At 36.3% G+C, this 25746-nt stretch overlaps 2 protein-coding genes across 3 annotated transcripts in view; one reads left to right on the top strand and one right to left on the bottom strand.

The window, feature by feature from the left end:
• Positions 1-25746, bottom strand: part of LOC138709374 (leucine-rich repeat-containing protein 24-like) — a 651569-nt gene that overhangs the window by 623290 nt on the left and 2533 nt on the right. The window contains exon 2 of the mRNA XM_069840108.1: positions 21513-21719. The gene's annotated coding sequence lies outside the window, so the exon portion shown is untranslated. The remainder of the gene's footprint in view (positions 1-21512; positions 21720-25746) is intronic.
• The window catches only part of LOC138709372 (xylosyl- and glucuronyltransferase LARGE1-like), a 41641-nt gene continuing 31336 nt past the window's right edge, over positions 15442-25746 (top strand). Inside the window, exons 1-2 of one of the 2 annotated variants that reach the window (XM_069840106.1) lie at positions 15442-15695; positions 15979-16148. The gene's annotated coding sequence lies outside the window, so the exon portion shown is untranslated. Of the gene's footprint in view, positions 15827-15978; positions 16149-25746 lie in introns of both variants that reach the window. The other variant, XM_069840105.1, reaches the window with a different exon arrangement.

The following is a 25746-nucleotide window of genomic DNA, read 5'->3' as shown; positions in this document are numbered from 1 at the left end:
TTTACAAATTCTGCATGTGAGTTTTAATATGCATGTTATATTGTATTCGTTTGTTTTGTTCAACTTGTACACGGACAGACTGGGAGATCATTTCAAACACGATACAAAGAACATAATATTATCACAGCCATAACTAAATCACACAATACCTCCACATAGGCAGAACAAATCACAAACACCAACCACAACTACAGCAACATAGAAACAGACATGGAAATTCTACTTATCCAACCTAAAACCCAGAAATTAAACACACTAGAAAAGTACGAAATATCCAGACACACAAAAACACACCCACAGCACATCCTCAATATACAACTAAATTTCAAAACACACACCTTATCTAACTCCACATTACCAAATACAAACGCATCCCCAACTGAAGAAACCGGAAGAAGTAAGGATCTCACTAGTTCTGAAGATGGCTGACACGAAGCCGAAACTAGTCAACTAGGTAGCCTAATTTACAACGTAGTTTTATTTCAACACTGAAAGAGGTTAATATAACTTTAATCTTAAGTGATATAAAGTATTAAAAGTGTGTAATCAAGATGTATAAAGAATATTAATTGTCAATATGATCTACAACAGTCATTCAAACTCAATGCCACGATAAACCTACACAGAGCATGGTACCAGAATCGGGGCAGATGACATAATACAAATGACAATTTAATCGTACCTGATAGACGGCGTCATTCAGTGTTCTGTGACCGATCACATTGCAGTGTGCGAATGTGAGACCAAGGAAACTTCTAAAATTACCAATATTGATCATCTTCAATAGTACGACAGAGAGTACAAGTTGATAAGCGAATAATATTATTCTCAGATACAGTACAATAATAACAGTAACAATAATCATCATCCTTATCATTCAAACTTCAGTATCAATTTAATTATCAATCTTATATTTCTTTGGGTCATCGAAATGCAGGTCCTTGTCATTATTATTATTATTATTATTATTATTATTATTATTATTATTATTATTATTATTATTGGTACGCCTTTTTTATATATTAACTATGATTCTATGAAACAGATTTTTAGTTTTCTCCTAGGATTCAACAACAGTAAATAGACCTACATGTACAGTAGTGGCAAAAAAAAAACCGGACCGACCCTTGCAGCTGATTTCAGAGCCTTGTTCACTCCAGAGCACGATAGACTGGGAACTAAGACTTTCGTGGTTCGAATCCTGCCTGGGAAGGAATTTTTTTTGCTTCTTATTCAAATTTATTCCCAATACTTTTCGATTGCTGGTAAAATTCATGTTCTGGGAATAGTAAGTTAATTAAGTAATAAAATATCGCTGTAATCGAAAAGTATTGGGAATAAATTTGAATAAGGAACGAAAAAAAGTTTCCTTCCCAGGTAGGATTCGAACCACGGAAGTCTTAGTTACCAGTCTATCGTGCTCTGGAGTGAACAAGGCTCTGAAATCAGGTACAAGGGTCGGTCCGGTTTTTTTTCCACTACTGTACTATCTGCAAATTCCATGATCTTTAAAACTGTGCAACAACGGTATACAGCATTTAACTTGGTAGACAAATAATAACTGTAACATCTCACAGCGTCAATTAACTAGACGCATCACATTTATCTGCTTTTAGGCATTTTACTAGAGCAACTCGTTTTATTCCAACAAATCCTTCATAGTCCACTTGATGTTTCAACTTGAAATGTCGTTTTATATTGTACTTCCTTATAAAGAAATACAAATTAACTAAGCATTGTATATGATTTGCTATAACCCTACATAGGAACACATTCTCCCATTCTACGTATATTAAAAAATCTACGCAAAGTAGGGGATTCAGCGCGGATTACATCTATGGATTTAAACGCAGCCATTTTTTGTACTTGCAGTTCTTATGTCTCCGCCTGCCAAACACTGTGCTAGAAGCTCGGAGCACGAGAGGCCCGGGCCCGGGATTGTGGCACACCTATGGCAGCTGCCACAAATGGCCGAACTTAACATTACTGATGTACAAGGCACAAGAGTCTGCTTCCAAAGTAAGTTTAAAATTTGCGTTCGAATAGCCTTTAGTACTGAAACATATGTTTAATATATCTCTCAATAGTGGTTCACTTTCAATATATAGCACTAATGTAGAGACAAGATATCGGACTGAACTTACAATGGTAAAAGAGAGTGGGAAATACCTCACAAATGTTGAACAACAGTACAGTATTAACATGCAATCATAAAACTCACACTTGTCTTGTCTACAGTAGCTAAGTTGTGAATTACTAGCTGGCAATCTGACTGTATTGTATAGGGACATCATTTTATTTTTACTAACATTTTCAATATTAACCTGGCTATACCTTTGGAATAACGATAGAGAACCGGAAACACTGTTTGCTACCCCCTTCCACGTCCGAAGTTTGACGACACTAGTGTAAAATACAATACAAATAACTTTACTAGGTATAGGAGGGAAGAAAAGTAGTGCATCCATTTACGTAAACTAGGAAATGTTATGATTTTTAGTTTGATCATTTTCGTCGGGTTTTTATTTAATCAAAATACAGTACAATATTAACAGTAAGTATTTTTACTCACTAACTGAACTATCCAATCGGACGTATTTATTATGCAATGTATACTATACTGTCTACAGCACATTAGCATACAATATTTACTGCATTTAAATTTTTAAAATGATCAAAATATGGATATTTAAACAAATTATTGAAAATGGTAGTCGTTAATTTCGATACAGGCTTCAGTTCTTTTGTGTATATTATCAACAACGTTTTCAAGCATATCTTCTGAAATTGAATGTATGGTTTCTTAAATGTAATTATTTAATTCTTCTGTTGTTGTAGGATGTTTAGCAAACACAACTGTTTCACAGTAACCCCAAATAAATAATGCAAAGCACTCAAATCAGGCGACATGGGGGGAGCTATAATCCTACGGCAAATCCTACGCCTGTTGAAATAATTCTGTACCTACTCTATAGAAGTGTACGTTACGTACTGTCAATTCAATCTTCACTTCTGCCTGATCCGCATTGATAAATTTACTCAGATATGCTATATACTACCCGTTTATGTGGTTATGTAGGAGGGTCTTAGGAGGGTCTTAGAAAGGGGGAAATCACGTGACAATTCCTTACTTAACGATTCCCTTTTATTTAAATTATTTTAAATAGTTGTATAATATTAGGTAGAAGTCCAATTCCTAACAGCAAATGTTTTCAGAAAAGAGCTAAGATAGCTCAGCCACTAGCCTTTACAGAGGAGCCAGCAGAAACGGCTGGGGGAAACCGGGATGCGACGTAACTAAACGGACGCACAGTACCTGTGCGAAAATATGATTCAATAGTGAATGAATGCTCTTTCTTCACTGAAAAATATGATCATATTTTTTTAACATACTATAGCCTACTCACTCACTCTGTACTGTTTATTTTGACCACAAGACGACTTTGCGGCTTTGGTTGTATGTGGAAGTTTGCTACTAGAAGGAGTGGGAGTGAAGTACATTCAAAAACTCAGGTACAATAAAAATTGAAGTAAAAATAAAATGATGTCCCTGTAGTATAAAATGAGACACATCTCACGTCTTTCTTAACGAAAAGTATTGAAATTATTCCAGTACTAGAAAGGATCATTTTACGAGCAATGTCGTCATAATGTTGGTACACCGCCCACACTGTACCAACGCCTTTGTTTCGCATGGGAACGGCAACACGCCGCTTCCTCGTTACGGTGAATTTGGCCAACAGACATCCCGTCGCTTTCTCGTTACTGCAGAGCCCAATTAATCTCAGTCTGTCTGTACGTCTGACTGTCCGACTATCTCTGTACGTCCGTCTTCCATATGTGTCTACACGTCTGTACGTATTCCTTTGTTTCTCCATTGCCGTACATCTGTACATGTCTATTTTTATCGAATTATATGCTCCTCCTTGTTTGTCTTTGTATTATGTCTATTTGTTCATCTCATTATGTGCATGTTTCTGTCTGTACATCTCTTTCTGTGATTGTACATAAATATGCTCCTACATATTAGTCTGTCTTTGACCGCTTGTCTCTGTCTTTCTGCCTTCTATCTCTTTATGTCTATCGGTTTCCTAAATGTGTGTATTTATTCATTTATTTATTCCTTCATTACTATTATTATTACTTTTTGTGGTCTCAGAACGGGCATTGGTTATCCAGAACTGCAAATAGAAGAAGATTATTATTATTATTATTATTATTATTATTATTATTATTATTATTATTATTATTATTATTATTATTATTAAGACAGTACAATCAGCTAAGCATTGAAGATGAAGTACGAGGTGCGTCCATAAAGTAACTTTCCCTCTCGTCCCACAGCTAGCAAACCATATGTACGTGATAGAGTAGGCTAATGTCCTGGCATGGCGCATGCGCTAACGGAACTTCCCGAGTGCTCTTAGAGCTTCGTTGCATTGGTTGAAGATGGACGTTCCTATTCCAGCTCCGCCGCGTGAAGTGCGGTCAGTGATAAAGTTTTTGAATGCACAGGGCATAGCGCTGATTGAAATTGATCGTCAGCTGTGCCAGGTATATAGGCAAGCAGATGGTGCGTTGCTGCTGTAGACAATTTTCAGCAGGACGCCAAAATGTGCATGACGAGGAGCGCAGTGGGAGGCCAACCATCATCACCGACGACCTTGTGGAGCAACGCACCATCTACTTGCTCATGACGTTAGGCCCATAGACCTGGCACAGCTGACGATCAATTTCAATCGGCGCTATGCCCTGTGCATTCAAAAACTTTATCACTGACCGCACTTCACACTCGGCGGGAGCTGGAATAGGAGCGTCCATCTTCAACCAATGCAACGAAGCTACTGAGAGCACTCGGGAAGTTCCGCTAGCGCATGCGCCGTGCCAGGACATTACTCTATCACGTACACGCAGTCGCTTCGTGCAACATATGGTTTGGTAGATGTGGGACGAGTGGGAAAGTTACTTTATGGACGCGCCTCGTCTATGGCAGCATCTGCAATGAACTTCACCAGATAGGCCTACGTCTGAAGTATGATACTACAAGATGCCCTTTTCACCACCACCAGTCTCTGTAAATAAGTAGCAGTAGTATCAGTAGCAGTAGCAGTAGCAGTAGCAGTAGCAGTAGCAGTAGCAGTAGCAGTAGCAGCAGTAGTAGTAATAGTATTTTAACGACGATACTAAGTTCATTTGTGATTTCACTGTACTACATTGATAATAATATTGATGGGCCTACTACTATTGGAGGGGGTCACTACCACCCAGCACTGAGATCTAGTACTGTGAATCTTTTGTGCTAACCTCTCTCTAGCTAGGTAAATTCCCAAATCACACCAATGATTACGCTAAGGATTGCATAATGAAACAAACAATCCGCTCGTCCCTAGACCAGCCTCCTCCTCCTGTCTCCAGCTGTCGATCGTTGGAATACTACTGTACTACAACCAGGAGAAAGTCTCAGAGGAATGAGACGCAGCGGGGTAATGCTGTGAATGAATGTTGATGTCATAAGGTCACACACGTGGGTACACACATCTCCATTGGCTAACTCTCAAAGCACAAACGATAACAATGATACACACATACTTATACTACCCTAGTTACAAAATTACATCACGGTTAATCTCCTGGTCTTTTAATCTCTCCATACAGGAAATAACATATGCAGGAGAGCGCATGTTTTTTAAACTGACGTTATAACGGTAATATTATCTATCTACTTCGCTCCAATAGATGACGCAATAGTAGGCACATTCCTTTCACGGTTAATCTCCTGGTTGGAGAACAGTATGGAATTCTAATGGAATGAAGCTCGCACGGAATGATACTGACGCCTAACATCGTAACATGAGAAAATGGTGAACCCCCGGAAAAACTCAAATTGTGACCTTGTTCGCCACAAGTGTCACGGATGTTTCAATGGAAAATCCCAGGCTTTACCGTTAACTCGAAGCCGGATCGCCTGCATGACAAGCTGATACTCTACCTAGACTAATGGTTCTAGCAGAGACTCACTGTATTACAACTTTTGATTCAAAAATACAAATAAATTGTTTCATAACAATTTAAATTAAAATATCGATTGTCGGTTTTAGAAAATGTAAATTAAATGCTCGGCCCGAGAGACAGGCCTACTTCAGTTCGAGATGAAATTGAATAAAAATCGCTAAACATTTGCATTAAACACTGTTCTTACAAAAAACCATCCTATTTCTATGATCACTCTCGTCATAATCACAAACAATCTTACTCTACTAAGGAAGAACACGCGGAAATGCTTTCGAGATGGAGTCTGGCTCCACAAGTCTCTTTTGTGTCTGTTATTCGAAGCAGAGTATTCAGATTTTTTAAGAACTACTCCATTTGCGGGTGAAAGTGCTGCTGCTTATGATGATGATGATGATGATGATGATGATGATGATCATCATCATCTACATCATCATCATCTTCATCATCATCATCATCATCATGTTAGTGGTGGTGGTGGTGGGGTGGTTGTGCTGCTGCCGACGATGATGATGATGATGATGATGATGGTAATTACTAGTATGGATGATTACGCATATAATTATAGGATGAAGATAATTAATTAGTGTTTCCACTCACCGCGAAATCTCCATTGTCGACAATCACGAGCAGTTAGTCAAGTCGTCACGATCGCGTTCAACTGTTTTGTTTCCAGATCCGTAACGAGATGAATGCTCCCAGAGGGGCAGAGACCGACTGAGTCGCAATCTTGCATTATGTGCGGAAATACTAGTTGTAATTGTGCAGCTTCCTGCTTAACTCAATATTATGGCAGACACTATTCAATTAGCAAAAAACAGATGAAACTGAACGCTTCCATACCCATGGCTATATAGGTCATGATCCCTTCTCTATTGTCAAATGGAAGTTCAGTCACTTCTACAAGTAGGCCCAGCAACTTTATTATGAAATGTGTTATATTGGTTCTCGTATAAATCAGCAATGCACCATAATTCCCTTATTTTAACCATCGCCATCATTTCTCTATTCATTATCATCATCAGAAGTAGCAGCGGCAGTGATGGCAATTGAAGCAGCAGTAGTAGACCGACCGTCGTATCTCAGTGATAAGGAGTTCGTCTCTTCAACGCAGGGTGCGCTCGCGTATGGGTTCGAATACCGTTGGGCTGATTGCCTGTTTTGACCTTTTCCGAGGTTTTCTTTTACTGTAAGGCGAATGTCACGTAATCCAAGGTAAATTTTGATCCTGATAACGCCAATGTCACCAATGTTAGATAACCTCGCAGTTAACATATCGTCCTTAAATAATCTATTTTAAAAAGCAGTATTGGCAACATATTCCAGCCTTCACCTAAACTAATGTTCATCTTCAGCATCATGACCACCTGCATTTTCATCTCTAACTTCACCATCTTCAATTTCACCACATTACATTCAACACCTTTGCCTTCGTCTATGTATCACCATTTCTGTCTTTATCATTTCAGCATCGTTTCAACAACTTATCTTCTACATAATCTTTATTTCGATCGTCTTCATGCCATTTAATTCATCTTTCTCGTCACCACTATCACCGCCACCATGTTTTAATGTTTCTATTCTTCGTAATGAAACATGACATTCTCACTTCCAGGCTCCAATATGTCACGATTAATTCCATTTTGTTGGCCGTCCTATATCAATTTACCAAGTTCAATGATTAAGGGTGCTATTCATAGACATTTCGCAGCACACGCTACGAGCGTACTAAGCTAGCCCCGGCTATCCACTGGTTACTTGTACAGAATTCAAATCATATCCTATCGCTAACACTGGTTTATGAATACGAAAAATGCTGATCATCCACCGAAAGCCCGCGCTAAAAATGTATATGAATACAGCCCATAAAAACTATTAACAGACCTTTATGTGAACTTTTCCAGTCGCAATTTTGTATTTATTTATATACTTCATTCATTTTTGTTCAGCGAATAAACTTTTAATGTTAGTCTTACGCCTTTCTTAGTCTGGTTCATATTAAGCGCATTTTGACATTAGTTTAATTATTACATTTCTGTCAGGTAATCTATAGTGAATTCTTGGCCTCAACTCGCCAAATACCATCTCACTATCACCAATTCCATCGACGTTAAATAACCTAGTAGTTGATTTTTAGTGGGTTATTTTACGACGCTGTATAAACATCTCAGGTTATTTAGCGTCTGAATGAAATGAAGGCGATAATGTTTGTGAAATGAGTCCGGGGTCCAGCACCGATAGTTACCCAGCATTTGCTCATATTGGGTTCAGGAAAAACCCTGGAAAAAAAACCTCAACCAGGTAACTTGTCTCAACCGAGATTCGAATCCGCAGTCAGACTCGCTGACCGTTACTCCACATGTGTGGACCCTAGTAGTTGATACAGCGTCTAAAGTAACCAACTAAAAAATAATGAAAAAATGAAATGCTAAGTAGCCTACAGAACGGCAGCTCTTAACCACTCTATAAAACCCCACCCGAGAGTGTTTCATATAAAACAGCGGGAAAGATAGCCCTTGTTCTGGGAAATGGTTTACGAGCTGAATATTCTGTTCACATGTTGGACGTTGTTTTTGCTTTTATTATATAAATTGCGTCACATTCTCGAGTCACTTAACAGTTGTTCCAAGCTCGCTTAGTGCCAGACAACCGACACAAAAACATTTGTAAACCAATCGCTGCTCTTGTTTGTGAAAATGAAATGTGCCGTCACAATCAATTGAAAACTTAATTAACTAAAATAAATTGTTACAAGTGCGTTTAAAAGTATGTCATTACACCGGCAAGCGAAGAGATTTGCTGATATTTCATTATACACACAAGTTCATAGCGCATACGTCACATTTTTTCAGTTAAACTTTAGAAGCAATCTCGATTTTACTGTGTCTATTAATCTAGCAACGCGTGTTCATTCCTCAGAGTGAAGACAGTTTCACGTTCACCAATTTGAGCAACTCGTGCTCTTCGTGCTGCACACGCAGAATCGTTCCAATGCTTGCAAGTCAAAGTAATGTAGCTCTTTTTTGCTCGTGAGTGCAAAAGAGGAGCTATAAATATCAGTAGTTATGGTTACATTTCTAGGAAGCAATTCGTAGCACACGACCCCTTCCTTATCCCACCAGACGCATAAGTTATCATTAGGGAGCGGATTTTTATGTGACAATTACACTCTTATTACGTCATACTACTTTTGACCAATAAAACTGTATGAAAGGACGTATTTCAACCAATCATGGCTGCTTAGCGCACAATTTTATCGCGTCCCTAGCATTTGTTTAATTTTATCGCGTCCCTAGCATTTGTTTCTTTGTTTGCCAACATTTGAAACTGAGCTGGTCTGGACGTCAAAAATATATATAAAATTACAAACCACTCCAGTCGATGCACAGCAGTTTCAAATACGACTCGCATTGGCATTCAAGAACAAGAATTAATAAAAATCACTGATCATACCTATGCATCTTCTGAAATCTGATTTACAAATAAATGAAGAGCACCATTCGGAAATCCTGAATAAGTTGAATACACCATGTAGGCCTAAATCAACGAGTTCCACTTCTATTATGCACACGTCCAATATAACATCAACTGAACCACCAACCACATTCAAATTTGAAAATTGTACATTCAATAATTATTCCTTTTAAAATTATTCATTCGGAAATTCTGAATAAGTTGAATACACCATGTAGGCCTAAATCAACGAGTTCCAATTCTATTACGCACACGTCCAATATAACATCAATTGAACCACCAACCACATTCAAATTTGAAAATTGTACATTCAATAATTATTCCTTTTAAAATTACTCATGTTTATTTTTTATGTCATCGTCGTTAATTAAAACTTTTCTAACACTTGTGTATATTAGTTAGGTTATGTTATAGCTTCTGCTCTGAGAGGATAAAAAGAACTTCTGCTATATGATATTATGGATAGTCACGTATCAGAGATTGTTTAATATTAAGATTTGTTGAATAGTAATCATTACAGTGTCTGTATAAAGACACTACTGCTATCTAGCATGCATCTAGCGTAATATTTGTAATGTTGACATGGTACAATAATACATTTGAAGACAGTTGTATTTTCGTAAGTCAATTAATATTTTATTGTATTGGAGTACTTCGTTACTTCTAATCTTTATATACTTTCTTCTAATCGTGTAATAGTCAATTAAATCCCACTCGAGTTTTGATTTTTCTCTAGATAAATCAAAACGTCTAGTGAGATTACTGTTGATAAAAGTTTTAAATATATTTATTTTTTATGTGCTAAAAAGTACGAAAATATTTGCTAAAAATAAAAAATATATATTTTTTTAAATATGACAAAAATACCTTACTTAGCTTGAAAAAAATGTTACTAGGTACTCACAAATCACACTTGAGTATCAGTTGCTAGTAGTTGTCCGAGAATTGCAGTGAACAACAAAGGTCATTTCCAAATTCTCCATCACAAATGCATGCCGATTATCTCTGAACAACGACTTACACTGTGAAAACGGTCTTTCCACATCACAGGACGTCATACGTGCATATTTAAAGAGAGGAATGTCACAAACACCTACACCGTCAATTTCACCTACAGGCACACCCTCCAATACTTGAGCAACTTTACACATTTTTTTATATCCATTGTTTTTTCCGTGAATGCACACGTGAAGCAGCGGCAATGTGCTTGTCTCCAGACAAATGTTGGGTTACCTGAGAGCTCTGATCTGCACTTACTGATTTACCACATGGTTGGCAAAATAACACTTTTCCGTCGGTAGTAAAAATGTTTTTAAAATTCATCTATATATTGCTGTAGACGCGATCTTAAACTCCATTTGATTTTAGGCATCTTAAGAGGCTAATATACACACGTCTTAACGTAAAAATGTTTCTAGTTACTGACTGACAATGTCGGAGAAAAGCTTCCTATAGCGACACCACCACGTCTACACTACGCAGCTTGTGCTTTTGGTCCGATAACGGAGAATCACAACAAAATGTATTTCCTCACTTCATAGCCATGAACGAGAGGCCAGAGATTTGTTTAAATTAAATAATGTTTATACCCGAGTTCTTATCCGTTGTGTTTCACAAACAAAGCGCGGAATGAAATCATCTTCAGCAACAATAAACATTCCTAATTATGTGCTGCAAAATCTCTCCTTCTTGTCCATGTTAATTTATTCTCATATAACACTGATATGCTACCTAGCAGTTCTCAGAACTTGAGGCGATACTATTACAAAAATGGATCACGGATACACCACACAGCCCATAGAAACACGAAGCAACCAAGAATTCTAAAAAAAGATAACGTATTTCTGAGTGATATAATTGATTTAGTTTTAAAATATTTAAAAGTTCTTGTAAAAACTATTTAAGTAAAAAAAACTCCAAGATTTATGTGTTTATAATAGATTTCCTGAAAATATGTATTTACATAAATTTTTTTGTGAAAATATGTGTTTTTATGTGAAATAAAATTCGGGTTTTAAACTTGAATCTTGACATTCGGAATTTTTAAGTTTGTTAATTGTGTTTTATCACACGCAAGAAAAATATTTAATTACATAGGAATCCGCTCCTTAGTTATCATCATCTTCGTTGAATGGGCACTAATTTTGTAAGGTATGTTGTGTACCGAAAAGACAAAACCATTTTCTTGCTGTGCTTTCTCCTATGGCATTCTCCCGTACACGACACAAATGTTTCGAGCCTTCTCTTCGGCCTTTGATCCTCTATTAAACTCAAATATAAGAATGGCAGAAGTATTAGTTTTTTTTCCACTTAGCACTTCATTTTATTTAGCCCACAAATAGCACAAATTTCTTCAAATCCATCAATTTCAAGGCGTAATAGGCCTATAGGGTTATCTTTTCACATAAAAATCTCTTTCCAGTTTATACGAAATTATTGGAATTACCTTACAACTAAGTAGCGATAAAACGCAAAATATAATATTATCACATTTTTTTTTTCGAAATTAATACGGAATTCTGTGGTCTCTACCCTAAGATGTAAGTTACTCGTCGCAGTTGATAAAGTCTCGTAAAATAACCAATTAAAAAGTTATTCGACGACTGCTACACAAATCAAGTAAATAGCGAACGACTAAGGCACGGTAGTTCAACAGAGCACGACCCACGCCACCTTCTATTGTATATAGGAGAGGGACTCTAGAACACAGTTAACCTGAAACCACATGCCTCTATCCCATCGGGCAACAAGTTTCGCTCCCTGATGATGACGTATTAGAATCCTCCTCAGGCATTATTCTTAGAAGTGTGACAAACAAAAAATTATAACACCCTTTGCGGATAATGATAATAATAATAATAATAATAATAATAATAATAATAATAATAATAATAATAATAATAATAATAATAATAAAAGCCGTAAATCCCCAGTGGGGCAAGGCCTCCTGCTTGGGCAGGGGTGGCTCGAGTCTTGACTATCAGAAGAGCCAACCTGATGGTCTATTTACATTTCTAGCTTTTTTTTTTGTCCACAATTTCACTAGCATTGGTTGTTGCTGCCAATCAAAGTTGGTTGACTGCGTCCTTCAACCGTGTTCTTTGGCGTCCTATTCTGATCCACAGTCCTCCTAGCTGTAACTTGAACTCGGCCCTCCATCTGGTTCTCGGTCGTCCACGGTTTCTCCAGCCAATTCTTGGATCCCACAGTGTCGCAGTGTGTGCCCATCTGGTAGGTTGCATTCGTGTCCTCCCCAGCGCCATTTCATCCTATTAGCGAGAGTGACCACGTCCTCTATGCCGCTTCGTCGTCGTACTTCTTCGTTTCTGACTCCATCATTCAGGCTTGTTCCGAGTATTTTCCTTTCCATTCTTCTTTGACATCTTCCTTTTGTGGATAGTTCTCAAAAAAAAAAAAAAACTTTGTGTTGCAATTTTGATTGCGGATTCCATTAAACTGTTCAAAAAAATAAGCCTACTAGCTTTTTGTAGGATAGTACAGAGCAAGTTCTTTATGAACACATGTTAAAAGTAGGCTTTTTCAGTCATAAAAACATAAACTTCAATTAAACGCCTAAAATGAAAGCCAAGTTTCACTCGTCAACGTAGTAACGTGACTCTGAAAAGCCAGCAACACTACAGCCATGGTACCTACCTCATCTTAGCTTGTTAACAGCAGAATTGACTTGACTGAAACTATAAGGCTATTGTTACTGAATCCTAGAACAATATAATGCCGCAATGCACGTGAAGGTACTCGTAATTTGAATAAGACGACATGCTGCGATTTTCAAACCGTAACTAGACATGTTATTAATTTGATGAAACGGCTCAGAATGTTTCTGCAGATAACAAAGGTTTGCTAATAGACACCCACCAAATCCCAGAACCTTTGTGTTGAAAGCGCAGAATGTTTGAAAACAAAATTAAGCCTACATACATATGAGACAACCAAGGAATACAGCCGAAGCTGAGGAACAAATTTTAAATCTTGTAAACGAAGACCCCAGTGGTAGTAGTCGGGATGACTCGCATATTGGATTGTCCTCAGGATTTTAAAAGAATAATTGTTGCGACAGTACCAGATCAGCAGATTCAATTCTCTCAGAATCATATCATACTCCTTGGCTAGATGTTTCCGATTGGCCAGATTTTCAGGTACCTTCACCTTGTTAATCTTCATAATACCCATACGTGAATCGAAGAAAATCTCTATGATATTCGTAAACTTCATTTTCTGCAAATAATTTTAGTGAATATATGGACAGGACTCAATAATCATTATTTACTTCGTCTATACATTCTTTCCCAGGGATTGGCAGCAGCTAGTTTATCTGACATGTCCCCCTAAGAACCAGAAGAACCACGTGGCTCTTATACGATGGTGTCTCACCGCGAATTACGCGGAATGTTCCTGGCAAACTAAATCTAGTTTTCCTGACAGATGGATTGGATGCTATGGACCTGTCAGATAGCCTGCTAGATCACCAGGCCTTGATCCCTTCGATTTTTATATTGGCAGGTATGCAAATCAGGGTTTACAGAATAGCAATTCCAAATGTTAAAACTCATAAAAAATGTTTTACAGGCCGCAGAGGAAATACGGAATAATATGGGAATGCTTTCCAGAGGCCCATATAACTGGATAAAGAGGTGTGAAGCCTATAGACTCGTAAATGGTGGACACTCAACAATATCTTTAAAACTTTTAGTGAAGTTTGTTTACAGAAATAACATTTATTGTGTCATCTTTAACTTTTTAATTCTCTGATATTACATTATTTTCATTTCTTTCTAATGTTATCTTTTAATCTTTTAATGGAGTTTCAATTGTACAAGATATACAGTACATTCCTACTTCGGTTGTTTTGAAATTACAAGAAATAAAGTAATGGAATCTTTCATAATAAATGTTACAGTTATATTAAGCACTACCTAATTGAGTTTAAAGTCAAGAAAGCTAATAGAAAATTGTTCGTAACTTATGCATTCAATTTTCATAATTTCTGTAGCGTTCCTAGATGCTGAATTTCATTTCTCCGAAAAACATATCTCAATATATCATTGGTTGAATTTAAAATATTATTGAAAAAAAAAAAAACAAAACAAAGTAACAGGTCTATCAAACAGGCCTAAGCAGTATCACGTGAAATTAAACATACAGCTCTCATTATAATGATATTTTACACAGCACTTAAAATATCACTACTTGAAATAACTGTGTCAAATTAATTTTATTCTCATCTGTACCACGACTCCAAATGAACTTCTGTCTGTGTAAAATTTTCTGAATCGTAAGAGTCATTCTTACTGGAGGCCAGATAAGTTTGTGAATATATATATATATATATATATATATATATATACATACATACATACATACATACATACATACATACATACATACATACATAGTGTTCTGCCCAAGGGCAGGTCTTTCACTGCAAACCCAGCATTCCAATATATATGTATATAATAAGTAACATACTAAAGTAAAATAATAATAATCATATTTTATTTTATTTTACAAATATGCTTAACTTGTAGTTTGGAGAATTAAAGTTATCGATAATGCACACACGTAGAAATAATGCACGCGCACGTGACGTGTGCTTGTGACAATTTTGTAAAAATGAACTTCATGAATATTTTAGTACATTTTGTGACAATCTGACATTGTCTGTCTGGCAGCAAGTAAAAATGAAACCTGCAAGATTGTCAGAGCCATCGAAGCCTCATCGCAGTATCGATATTTCAAACTTCATTTCGTAGACTTCATACATAAATTTCACGATGTAAAAAGAAACAAAAATCAATCACTGAGCTCTGTTGTAGACAATGTAAACGCGAACTGTTTTCAAATTTAATGTATATATGTTAAATTTCACATTTTTCATTCACTTCAACTTATGAAACGGCATCTTTCTTCCCACTCAGCTGAACAATATTTATTTTGCTGTTATTCAGCATAATCGACAGAGTGGCAGAGCATGGGCTTCGGATAATTGTTGTTTTCCTTGCGGCCAGCATTGTGACCGTATTCTGGCTGACTGTTTTGAGTATTTTATCGTTCGTTGTACCTGTCATTGTTATTGTTGACAATAATATCGTGATAACTTTCATCGACAATACTGCAGTGACTGCTTTGTAATTATACCTACATAAATGTTATCTGTTCCGCCCCCATTCTTTGTTATGATCCGCCCATCTCAGGTGATTTTCTAAGTTAAGACAGTAATGAGTTGATCAATAATATGCAGTAACTATTAATAAATGTATTGTGATAGAAAATATACAATACATTTTTTAAATTCGTGATATTAGCATCGTTATAGGCTTAACAGGTAACCAAACTTTGTGTTGATCTTGTGACATGTAACATAACCTGTATTTATAACACTATAAACTAGTCATCTGTCAAGAGATAGCTTTGTTCTGAGTATATCAAGCCCGATGTAGACCACATTTTACTTCTCTATGGATTGATGTTGTTCAGTTTACAGGGAAGCAGACATCCTTCACAGTAAACTAAAGCAATCAGGATTTCTCGCAGAAGACAGCGTCATGCTCTACCATGTGCTGTGGCAAGACATTGGGTGAGCAGTTTCCTTCTCGGAGCTCTCGTTGCTTCAGCATTACTCTACTATGCATTGCTAGACCGCCATGGTAAGTTTCCAGTTGACATGAGGTCAATAACCTTCATTAGTGTGTTATTTCATGACAGTAATGTTACTGCACAGTAATCTTTCATGTTCAAACTCCTCATTCATTATGGCATATTCTAACTCTTAAGAAATCTTAATACATGCGGAGAGAAGGGATCAGGATTCAACTTCTGACAGATCCCTAAGATCTGTGGTGGACAACACTGCTAGAGGTATACTTTTCCAAGTTATTTGGATTCCCCTATCATTCTCCTTGTAAGCCTACCATTATACCACTATCGGTGTGACAATTTCAAGATCTTAATAGCGTCTGTAGTTCATAAAGTTAATTATGAATAGATTGACTCACCCTGTCTTTCTATAAAGTCTTCTACAGTACATTATCACAATCATGTTTCTCAACTTAGAAGCACAGGCATGCATTTCCTAGACGTCGATCTGTTTTATTGTTAAAGCAGTAGCAACCAGTAAGGAATCGTTCTAGAAAAAAGTATTAGGCCTAGCTCTGTCGGTGCGGATATTTAGCCGCGGCGGTAAGAAAATAGCTCTCTTGATTTGAGTGGGCGCACAAACGGTGAAAAAACCGCTGTTCTCTCAATCTACTGTAGCTCTAGCTGTTAACACTCAAGAAGAAAACATTAATTTTGTGGAAAATCTGTAATATTTATATTATGTCTTCGAAAACAGCGAAGAAAGAGAATGTGGGTCCATCCCCTCTTAAGCCAAAGACTACTTAAGGGACAGATTCATTGTACAGATTTAAAATTTGGAGCGAGACTTGATGGGAGTCCACCTGTATGTAGGCCTAGGCAGCAATTTCGCACGACTGTTCACAAGTACCATATATACAGGGACTCTTGTTTACTGTATAGCATGCGCAGTGTATTGTAAGCGAAACTTACACAATAAGGGAGCTCCAAATTTTATTTCTGGATATTTTAGAATGAGTAAAAATTCATTCAATGTATTATTAACATAGCTTATCAGGATACAAACAATTATGAGAAAGGCAGTAGCACCAGAAGAAAGACTAGCAGTCACCATAAGGTTAACACTATTTATATTTGGTTGTAATCGTTACAATTTACATAAGACATTACATACGAGTATATAAAGCAAGTTATTTAATATGTTTATGTTAATGCACTTCGAATAAGTCAGATTAACTTGATGAGAGCTCTGTACTGTCACTAGGCGACAATGAAAAACCACTGGGTGTAGCCTACTGCAGGATGGCGTTGGTTCAGAATCGGGTACGTATGTTGATAAATTCATTGCTGTAGATTAAGTCTGTTCTGTGTGAGGAGTCTGAATCTGTTGAGGTGGAACCATCTGCCCAAATTGAGTCAAATGTGTAGACTAATTATGTGGTGGCATTCCAGATGAACTAAACACATTTGAAGGATAGGGGAAGTGAGAATTGATATGCATAAATTTGTTTTGATATCCTGCATGACTGGGTGACCTGGATTAGCTATTTCGTTGAAAAATGAATTTTTGTAATACTTGAAAAAATTCCACTTTTACTGTCAATATTTGTTGTGGTGAAAGTTTTCGAAAAGTCGGCAATAATGACAGCAAGAAAGATTTATCTTTATCAATTTTTTCTGGTCTACTATCCTTCAGAATTTGTAGGTGGGATTCTTTGAAATTAGGCTTCCTAGACATTAATTTCTTTTGCCTCTTTATTTCCTTACTTGTCGAAGACTTTCCATTGCGTTGGGGTAATATATCACAACTGCATCATTAAGCGGTTGTTTTGCAGCTCATGTGCACACTAACATATTCTGACACGTGTTTTATAATATTGCGCGGTTGGCGTTCCGCTCGGAAAATAGAGCATGTTGCATTTTTAAAACCGCTGCTATAAAATATCTGCTTGTGAGTTCACATCAATTTCAAGCAATGTGTTCTATCAAAGCGATTTTCTAACCGCGGTGGATAAGAGGACGAAAAACCGTCCGTGCGCGCTAGACCTTACATTTCAAAATCAGGCTCTAAAAATTGATTACTGGAGGAGTAAAAACAACTTCAACTAATGCTATGCAAATTATAACCAACAATTTTGGCATATCTGAAGAATTAAAAGAACAGAAAATAATAAATACAACATGAAAAAAATCTAAATTGTTCACCAGTATGCCTGGGTTAAATCCCAAATCTCTCCACAGTGCATAATTATTATGAAGAGAAGGCATATGTCACTGTTGATAGTGATTCGTCTGTCGGATGGGGATTTTAAGCCTTGCGGACCCCTTTGTCCTATTCAACAGGAGTAGGCTACATGCCAGCACCAGGTTTCCCTTTCTCCCTTCCTCATCTTCATCATCACTCATTCCATACACTACACTTACACGAACACTTACACATACACTCACCCTAGTATACGACATAACTCTCCACAGATACACATCATGTATAGCGTGGCCCACCGAAGTGGTGTGCAACTAGAAAATGGGTCACAGTCCTGCCATCTACCCGCTATAAGCGAAACCCGAATCACGTAAAGTGAAGTGGTAGGCATTGAATACATACATAAGTTACATACATGAAAAAAATTAATTAAGAGTGCCAAATTATCAATTGTAAAATTTAAGACCAGTGAATATAGTGGAACACAAAGGAGTTTTGCATATTATAGCTATACCAGTAGTACGAAATAGGCATATAAAAGAAAGACTTATGTTCCCCACTTAAAAGAAACTAATATTAAAGAATAACCTCAAATTTTTTCAATAGATCATAATGTATACTTAAGCCAGGACTTATAAAAAAAAATCTGAAACTAACAAAGGAATTATGACAACTTGAACATTAAAAATAAATTATGAATTGAATTACATTATTCAGACAAAGAATGGTTACAGATCTATACAGATGGACTTCATTTATCTTATCTTAGCAGATCAGGAACATGCACTCTTTTCTCCATTTATCACTCAGTGGGCCATAACACAACAAATTTTGACGAGAAATTGCTTTTATATTCATATTCTTACAAAATCTATTGCACAAGATATAAAAGATTTCCAAAGTGCTATAATCTTGTCAGATTCACATGCAGCAATACAGGCGATAGTTGCATCAGAATTCTCAAAAAGTATGTTGTTGTTGTTATCTAATGCTGGGCCTTGGCAACGAAGCCATTAGCGTTCTTGCTCTCCAATATTTCTCTGTAGTGGATCCATCAGGTAGAACTTCACAGGTTTGTAGATGATCTTCAGTCATTTCTAGGGGTTTACGTGAGTGGGTGATGTAACCACCATTACAAACAAAAAATTGGTGCCCACTTAAAAAACGGTTACACTTACGATAATTATCCTTAAAATTCTCAAAAAGTATTAAGACTGTTGATCAAAAAAAAGTTATATGCCACTTAAACAGATTGAATAAAAGGATTATTCTGCAGTGATCCCTCTCTTAGTAGTATGAAGAGTAAACAAACAGCAGATTTCTTTACAAAAAAAATTGAACCAAAATTCTATATACAGTAATTATAACCCTAGATCATATATACCCAGATTGATCTGCGTTATAGGCTTTGATGGTAACAACTTTTGTCAGGTTTACTATGCTATCATCTAGTTGTTACATAAGGAGTCACGTCATAACTCCCATTTGAATTGCATTAGTGACTGTACTGCCATCTCATGTTCATTTACAGTGGACTGGTGGCGATCCTGGCGGTTGTTCTCTTCAAAGTGGAACTGATTTTAACATAGGAATGAGCAATCTATATGTGATCTGGGTTATAACCGAAATCTTTTGTTTTACGAGTGGAAAGATTTAAGCACAAGGCGTCAGCCGAGTGCTTAAATTACACGAGCGCAATAAAGATCATGCTCACAAGTACCATATGTAATTTTATCCATGACCACAACGAAAAATTCTGTTTTATAAAAGAAAATATGTTGAAAATAAGTCCTCATATAATCAGATATCATGGCATGGATTTTAGAATCGATACGTGTACTAGGTAGATTATGATGTAGGAGGCCATAATTAACGAAGAATGGTATCTAAGGCATTGGATAAATAACAAATTATAATTAATTATATAATTTTAATATATATTTTTTCATTTTACACGTGTATTTTCGTCTTTTTGAAGTTTCAGGGATTATTTAGAAGTGTTCATGGGACTAATGTGATTAAAATAAGTTTACATTTTACTTCTGTAAACTTAAGAAGAATATTAAAACGTAATTTATCATCGTGTCTGTTTAGCTCAGTTGACTAACGCGTGTTGTTATAAAATCCTATAAACCCAACTTCGCAGGTTCAAGTCTCCTCGCATCTCAGAAGGTAAATTATTACTAAATTTAAAAAAAAATACATATTAGATATGGACGACGTAGTAGATGGAGAAAAGAGAAGGAGATTTGGTAATAAAGAAGTAGAGGTAGTGACATCTAGTAACTAATATATTAACTTCTTGAGTAATAGTTGAATGGAAAAGTATACGTGTGTACTCGGGTACTAGGAAAATACAAATGAACTGTGAGATAAAGTTCAAACTGTGAGGTAAAGTCTTTATCTCACTAGTGGAATAAAGTAATGTTGAATAAAAGCCTACTTTACAAACGCAAAAGTATTTAGTAAAGGCATGTTTTTCCGTTATGGTCATGGATAAATTATTTTAACCACAGGTAATCCTGAACCACGAAAATTTACAGTTGCAATGTTCACACTATGGACAAGCCAAGACTGCTTAGCAGCCTTCCTTCGCAGGATAGAGATCAAATTTACAACAAATCAAATTGCATTTTGTGCAATTTAAATTAATTTTTCTGGAACATCTCAGCAGATACACAGCCCTGGTTCATCCCTCAAAAATATTGTAGTGCAAGAACAGTAATGGCTTTATTGACCAATGTTTAGGCATCTTTATTGACCAATGTTTAGGCATTACAACACTAACGACGCTTATTACGTGCATCAACACAATCTGATTATTTCCCATTAAATAAAAGCATTAAAACATTACTATTTGTTATATTTCCAAATTAATCTTGCTGTACACCGCAGTACTATGACTAATTTTAAAACAATACCAAATTGAAAAATGTTCAAACTATGTGTTTAGCCTATGTTCTTTTCCTGCTACTCGAATTCTAATGAGGTAAACTCACTGTTGACTAATATAAGTAACTAGAGTATAAAAAATATTAAACTATTTTAGTAAACTATACTTTTCATAAATTTATGCATTGCATACCATTCAGTTATCACTTAGCTCTGTAACATTTATGATGGACATAGATTTCCTCTAACTGCTATTTTCACTGTACTTTCCTTCATTGTCATGACCTGACGTCCTCTGATTACAGTAGTTAAAAAATGTCATATGTGAAATATTACTCACCATCACATCCTGCTGAGGTTAGTTGCCAGCTAGTCATCTTGCTATTTTTAATAAGTGTTCTGAAAAACTTGTGCACTGTCTTGTTAGCTGGGAGGTGCCAGGTTCAATTTCCGAGGCCAGTTGTTCTTAGCTCACTTATCATTCCACATCACCTTCAAATGAGCCACAACCACTTCCTTGCAAGTCGCCATTGTCATTTCACAGGAACTAGAGAAATAAAAAATAATATAGATCTAACAGCACTCATCATCAGATCTATTTCTAAATCTCAGTTTTCTTTTCACTAATTTCTTCTTGCTCAATTTCTTTTAAGTGTAATTTTACACTGATGTAAGAAGGAGATTACTAATTGTGATTAATGACAAAAACATATTTTCATACTTCAGTATAAATGCATGTAAGATTCTAGGTCACTTGTTTAATGACCCTGTATCAACTAGTAGATTATTTAGTGTCAGTGAAATTTGTGATAGGAGATGGTATTTGGCGAGTTAAGACCGAGGATTCGTCAAGTGATTACCTGAAAGTCGCCATACAGTTGGCGGGAAAACCTCGGAAAAAATCAAACCAATTAATCAACCCAAGAAGGTACCGAACCCACACCAATTCTAACCTGGCCATAACCTTCCAATACGGTTTTGTTTTGAGTGCAAGTTTAAGTTTAGGCAGTGTAGAACTTTCTCTGTATGAATTCTCGTTATATTTCTAATATGTTCAATGTTTGTTATACTGGGTGTTCAGTTCAAAGTGTGTCATGGCTCGCTGTATGTCGTCATGTGGCTAGCTTATGAGCCTAGAGAATTCAATCTTCCTACACTTCCACAGAGGCGTATTACCTATGTGCCAGAGAAGTTGCCTGGCAAGTATGGCATTCATTCAGAAGAGTACTTACCGATACATACGGTAACGCTGGTAGTGGCAGGAATGTGAACTGTTTGGAAACACGTACTGAGGTGAGTTTTTTTCTTACTGTCGGGATATGTGGAGAGGGTTAAGACGATTACTTATGTACAGTATTTGTTGACATTAACATCGACAGTCAACATGGACACGGAGCATTTGATTTGTGTTGTGGAATGTTGCCGTACGCAACCAGTGATAACAAATACCCTGGGTATGACTTGCCCGCGCAAAACACAGTTCGAAAGAGGTTATGGTAGCACACAGACCGTACAGACCGCCAACATTCAAATTATACTATACACATTCTCAAGTTCAGATTGAACGCCTTGATTAACAGGCAACTTCTCTGACATAAATGCTGAAACTCGCTTCAAATCACTGTCTCACAACAGTAACGTCATGACACACTTTGAAATGAACACCCAGTATGCTCCAGGTATTAGGGCATCGTAATGATTTATGTTATGTATTACAGTTAATTTTTAATCTATATTTTTCATAGGTAGGCCTAATTATTGGTGTTTGGCCCTTGTAATGGTTCAAATAACATATAACAGTTAATTTATATTGCATGTTTTCCACAGGCATTCATTGGTAAATGAACACTGTGATGTTTCATAATTGATTTTTGTTTTATGGTTTTTTACAGATATTCATTGATATTTGAGCCTTCAAATGGTTCATGTAACATTACAATTAATTGTTATATGTTTTTTCACAGGTACTCATTTTCATTTGAGCCTAGTAAGGTTCTAGTGACGTATTACTGATACAGTTAATTTTTATTGCATATTTTTCACTACCTATAGATTAGAGATCACCATGTGTGGATCTTTGCTAGGCAAACACATGCTGTAGTGAGCAGCACGTATGCAGTTGTATGAGAGACGTAACCAACTGTCAGCCAGTGGTGTATTTAGCAATATCAATAAAGCTGGCATACATCATCATTAGAACCTGTGTGCAAATTTTACTTTTTATGTGATTATTTTAAAATATACCAAAACCTTTAACAATTGAAAGTGTGAGAATGAGATAGTCCAAAGCCACACTTTTAACAAAAATGTTTTTTGTGAGAGTTCATTTCATACACGTATGAGGATACTACTAGTAAAATACCGTATTATAAAAATTACCCAACAAATTACGTATACGCCGAAAAAATTATGGTACTGCACCTAATAGCATTGGACTCTAAACCTTTAACATGCACTCCTATAAAATTTGATCTGTGTGGCTTAGAACTATATCATTCTCACTCTTTGAGTTGACAGTTGCATATATACCTATAAATAAAGTAAGTCTATGCTAGTTAATAGAATACTCCCAAAAGCATACATATATAAATGTAATATTAATAACAGAAGTGAAGTCAGCTAAAAAAAAAAAGATAATAAATAAATACCAGCCTGAAGATGCTAAATAAGTACCAGTACATAAACAGTAGCATAATAGTACATTATGCAACGAGTCTATAATGGTAGTAATTAAGACGCAAATATGTTTGTTTATGAAATGAGCGCAAGCGAGTTTCATAATTTTCATACGAGCATCTTAATTACCTTTATAGGCAAGTTTCATACGACTTTTTATGCTCGACCATATTTCTAACTTGAAATTATTCAAAAGTAGGTCATGTTATGGTTATGTAAGCGAGTAGCGAACTGACCTGAATTGTGAGATGTGCGCAGACGCGAAAGTATTGATTTTTTCCGAGGCCGAATGTCGTTGATCTTGATATAACGTAGAGAAGTCTTTATATAACCTGGAAATTGATTTAGAATTGAAAAACGAGATGACAAATTGAATTTATTTGAATATTATTTACAGTTACAGTTACAATTGGGAAGACCACGAAAGCGCTGGCATGAGACCGTAACAGATCCTGTAGGGTCTAATACGTGAGGGATATGATGATGATGATTTACAGTTAACGCTAATTATTATAGTAACAGAACATAACCTTCTGCGACAGTATTGGATTTCCAGCTTCCGTGACTTTTTGCTAATTGTCTTTTGATTGCATATCCGAGAATAATCGATACTTGCGGTTTTATAATGGTACAAAGGTGATTTCTCATTGGCTGAACACCTGAACTTTAATGAATCGGTGTACTTTAATAAGGTGCATTAAAGGGCTACTACCAGGTGTATAATTACTACATTTCGGCATGGTCGAGCATAAAGTATAATTGTCGAGTTTTAAATGTACATGCTGAGTTTATGAAACTCAGGTATGGTGTTTTTAGATGCTAGTAGTAGAATACAGTTGGTGACAGCAATGTTAAGGTAAATAATGAGCATGATAAGTATTTCACATACTTCTTTCTGCACTAATAGAGGGTGTCTTCTTTTACATGTCTATTTTGAATTGAATGTATGGATAGTATAGTAGTAGCCTAGTCATGGTGATGGTGATGGTGGCAGCATTGTATATTTAACAGTACTTTCAACTGCAAAGGTTTTTCGATCCCAATATTCAACATGGACGAGAAATGACAAATTTTACATGATCCATCTATCAGGAACATGATTCTTTCGCATGTCTTAAATCTGTGATGCGGGTTTTTCAGCATTACTTTCCTCCCAGAAGAAGCCATGTTCAGAATATTATTGCCCCTTAAAATTCATTACCCTCAGCCAGGATTGAATCCACAAACCTTGAATTCAACAACTAGCATGATAAGCACTAGATCACCAAGGACTATCATCTGGATTGTATTTTATAGGAGTTAAGAATATCTCTGTTGATTCAGCTTAAATTTTTTGTGTTAATATTTAAGTACGAAAAAAATTCTTACTGCATGACATTGCTTAAAATAGCGTGTAAAGGTGAAGACAGGCAGAGATATTGTTATAACATCTTTATAAAATAAATATAAACATTAACTTGAAGGTGGAAAGCCAACTCGACACACACACAATATTCTAAATCTTCTCCTATCCCTATTCGAACATGTTTAATATCAGAAAAAAGTAATGAAGTGTGAAACATTTACAGCAGTTCCGAAAAACTATACTTTACTCAACTGATAATTTTATTCATCTCCTGCCCAGAAAGTAGCAACTTTAGCCATTGGCAAGCACGTTCACACATACTAGTTATGAAATTAAATGTTATGTTTTATTTAACAATGCTCGTAACTGCCAAGGTTATATCAGCGTCACCGGTGTGCCGGAATTTTGTCCTGCAGGAGTTCTTTTACATGCCAGTAAATCTACTGACATGAGCCTGTCGCATTTAAGCACACTTAAATAGCATTGACCTAGCCCGGAATCGAACCCACAACCTCAGGCATACAAGGTCAGAGCTATACCAACTCCGTCATCC

Source organism: Periplaneta americana, chromosome 11, assembly GCF_040183065.1.
Source record: "Periplaneta americana isolate PAMFEO1 chromosome 11, P.americana_PAMFEO1_priV1, whole genome shotgun sequence".
Lineage (NCBI taxonomy): Eukaryota > Metazoa > Arthropoda > Insecta > Blattodea > Blattidae > Periplaneta > Periplaneta americana.
This window is presented reverse-complemented; position numbering and strand designations above follow the sequence as displayed.